Source organism: Geospiza fortis, unplaced genomic scaffold (assembly GCF_000277835.1).
Source record: "Geospiza fortis unplaced genomic scaffold, GeoFor_1.0 scaffold130, whole genome shotgun sequence".
NCBI classification, from domain to species: domain Eukaryota; kingdom Metazoa; phylum Chordata; class Aves; order Passeriformes; family Thraupidae; genus Geospiza; species Geospiza fortis.
The window spans coordinates 12,039,392-12,042,996 of NW_005054300.1; the positions used below are offsets into that span (position 1 = coordinate 12,039,392).

At 39.2% G+C, this 3,605-nt stretch overlaps 1 protein-coding gene across 1 annotated transcript in view; it reads right to left on the reverse strand.

Annotated features, from left to right (window-relative positions):
- SORBS1 (sorbin and SH3 domain containing 1) overlaps positions 1 to 592 on the reverse strand; it is a 121,523-nt gene extending 120,931 nt beyond the window's left edge. Inside the window, exons 1-2 of the mRNA XM_031063064.1 lie at positions 550 to 592; positions 28 to 101 (exon numbers count right to left, since the gene is read on the reverse strand). The gene's annotated coding sequence lies outside the window, so the exon portion shown is untranslated. The remainder of the gene's footprint in view (positions 1 to 27; positions 102 to 549) is intronic.
- Between the last annotated feature and the right edge of the window lie 3,013 nt (positions 593 to 3,605).

Genomic DNA, 3,605 nt, shown 5'->3' on the forward strand with positions numbered 1-3,605 from the left:
GAATAGATAAGTAACTCTGACACGAACCATTCTCATCTAATGCTAATTCAGAGTGGCAAAGGAATGTTCTTTCCATTGGTCTGCAATGAAGGAGAAATTCTCTGAAAGTCCAATTAAGTTCAACCAGTAACACATGCTTCCTACGGATATCCCTGCAGATCAGACACACATATTGCAACTACATTCCAAACAGCTGGAAAGGCAGCAGCAGCAAAATGAAATTCTGCTTTTAAACTGATTTACAGTTTGAAGAAACAGTATCCAGGATGCCAACCATTCCCCGCAAAAGGATCTGGTGAGGGCAAAATATGCAGAGATTTCCTTTCTGGCAAGTGCAACAGTCTTTTTGGTTAGGTGGCAATCATGCAGCTTCCAAACAGCTTGAGCAAGATGACAGCGCAGTATCCAAAGTATTAACTTTTAAATTAAGGAGTATGCAAAGCGGGGCTCAAGTAGATTTTCTAAATTACTTAGAAATGTGAAATGTTTAGATATCTAGGTTGAAGCAGTAAAAATACATATCATAAATACCATCACTAAAAAGGATACAGTACGGGAAGTTGCTGGAGGTAGGAGGAGATATTCTGGGCAACTTTCCCTGCATCTCATGAAGAAATCTCATTCATAACTATCAAATCATCCTTTGCTGTACTTCCCAATTACTGTTCACTGTGAGCATTTCACTTCTCCCTTGTGCACTGTTCAATCTCCCAGGTGATACTTCTGTTAAGCACAGATGATACCTGTTAAGTATTCAAGCATAAACCAGGTAGAAGACCTGGCAAAGAGAATGTATCTGACAAAGTTGGATAAGACATGGCGAGAGCCCTGGAATAATCACTAGAGATTTATGGAGCTGAGCTCCATAGCTCAAACATGCTGCCAAACATGATCCATATTTAAAAGAAACAAACAAAACCAACCCCTCCCCCCCGCCCCCACACACATTACACAGAATCACACACTTATTAGAAAACAAAGAGCATGTATATCCATCCTTCTACCCACAAGAGTAACACAGGGCTAATTCTTGCCTGCAAAAAGTAGTTTGGCACATCAAAGGATGACTGCTGTACCACTTGAAATAATGTGATGGCTGTCATTTTCCACACACTGCCTGTGAAGGACACACGTGCCTGGCTCTGCAGTGTACATGACACATCAGAGCCAGCAGCCGTGTCTGTAAAACCTGAGTGCTGGGGAGAAGGGAGGAAGGAGATGGAACAGAGCAGGGTCACTGCCTCTGTCATTTTGGAGTACTTGTATCTTTTCTTCACAAATCAGTCCCTGAGGAAGGTACTGAAGGTTTTACTCACAGTATACAATGAGAATAAATAAGTTTCCCAACTTAATCACTAACTTTCAATGCCTTTTTAAACAAAAAGCTAGGAAGAGCATCAAGGAGCACAGCAAGCAGTGTTGCTGTTGAAAGGTCTTAAAACGAATGTGAATATGCCTTTGGAAAAAATTACTTATGTAATGAAAAGAACAAGCAAAGATCCCTAAAGGAAGCTGAAGGGACATTTTTCTTCCTCCTCTAGCCTTATGAGAACTGTAATCTTAACAACCATAGCTGTTCAAAAGTGGGTGTAGGACGACAGGGGGAAAGAAAGGATAGCATTGTTTATAGTACAGCAGGAGCCAAATGAGGAGAATAACTTCTATGCAAGAACGGAAGTGTGAAAGGAAATGGGTAGGTAAAGACAATTGTAGGATTTGTACAGTACAGAAGAGAATCCCTTCCATGTAGGATGCAATTTCTTCCATGGAAAAGATGTTTCATCCATGGAGCTAGCTGATGTAACTCCTCTGGAATAGTAACCTTTCAATGTTTATCTGTAGCTCTGTTACTAGACAGGTTGTGGTTCTTATAATTAGCACTTTATCTGCTAAAAAGTCAAAACATTCCTTGCATCAATGTATTTAGTCTTATGTTACCTTAATGAGATGGGTGTCAATTAAGACTGAAAGGAGTGTCTGGTATGAATCATAAATACTTTAAAGGGTTCTCAAAGTATGAATAATCAACACTTTCTGAAAATAAACTTCCTGGAATAAGCTTCAGGGTCACTCCACATCAGCAAGCCTTTCTGATATCCTGGCCATTCCCCCTCTTTTATAGCTAACAAGATGGAGGTGCATAAAGGCACCAGACAGCTTCATTAAAGGAATCACATGTATAAACCTAAAAGGAGGGACTTGTTTTTTCACCAGTTGTCAAGTACTTCAGATCTCACTAGGAAAATTCCATCCGCAGAATGCTATACAACTGTTTGAAAAGCCATTGAAAGGCATCTAATAAATCCCACAGGATTCAAAACAGTGCCTCCCAAAGCTCCATTGCACTCATCTAGCACCCACACAAGCTTCTCTACAGACGGATTAAGCAAAGTGGTCTGCTTGTTGACCTGCATAAGTATGACATTAAGTACTCAGTCCACAACTGTGAAAATACTTTCTTAACTGAATTGTGTCAAGACAAGAAATACGTGCAGAGCCCTTGTTTTCTGACTAATAGTATTATTTTACCACAATTACTTCTATGTGGACTCCTTCTCTACAGCGCCAGAGGAGTCCAACCAGCTGCTATTTATTCATGTTTTTCTGTGAACTGCTTCAAGGATGACCATGAAGAAAAGAAAGTCTGCTTTCAATAGATTTAAGTCAGACAGGGAGGGATCTGCCACTAACAAAAACTCCTAAAGGATCCACACACAGACAGTGTTGGAAAACAATTATTTAAAATTATGGTACGTTAATTATTGTCCTGGAAGTAATTTCTTGAAGGTTCTTTACACAGTCTAAATAGTCACACTACTATATGATGCTCTCAGATAAACAGCTAAATCATCTGAAAACGCATGTTGCAGCAAGGAAAAAATACACCAAAACAAAGTGAAAAAAGATCCCCAGGATTTGATGGAGCTGTGACAAACATTCAAAAGGAACACATTTCACCATTAAACTTCTTCATGTTATTTCCAACTGATTTTTGACACTAGAACTGACTTTTAATAGATGCGAAAGAGATAAATGTCTCATTACCAAAAATAAATTTGTCTGTTAAGGATGACAGAGAGAGGCAAAAGCACTGCACTGCCTATTATGGTATTGAGCAACGGATTTAATTCCCTCTGCTATATGCCCATTTATTAAAAATGTGGCAAGCTTTATGAAAGAATTCCTGAGCTTCTTTGGTCCTCTCTTTAATTCTTCCATAATTCTTTGTATATATAAACATGTCAGGTCTAGAAAGAAGTGGGGCATGGACATAATTTACCACAGAGCTCTTTTTCTATTCAAATACTGGTAAGAAAACAATAAAAGACAAAAGGGGAATAATGCAAAAAATTAAAGCAATGAAAGAAATGCATCTGCAATTCACTGTCCAATAACCTGATGAAGCTCCTTAGAACAGCAGCAGAAAAGACAGAAAAATTATGTTTTTCTGCCTTTTTGACCTTCTCTCTCTGTGTCAGAACTAGATGCATCAGCTTCCAACGAGCTGAATCATGCTGCATCACTGCCTGTGCTTCATGAACATGCGAGACACTACTTTAATAGGAAATGGGAGCTGGCTTTAGCACTACCAGCGTGTCTTGCAC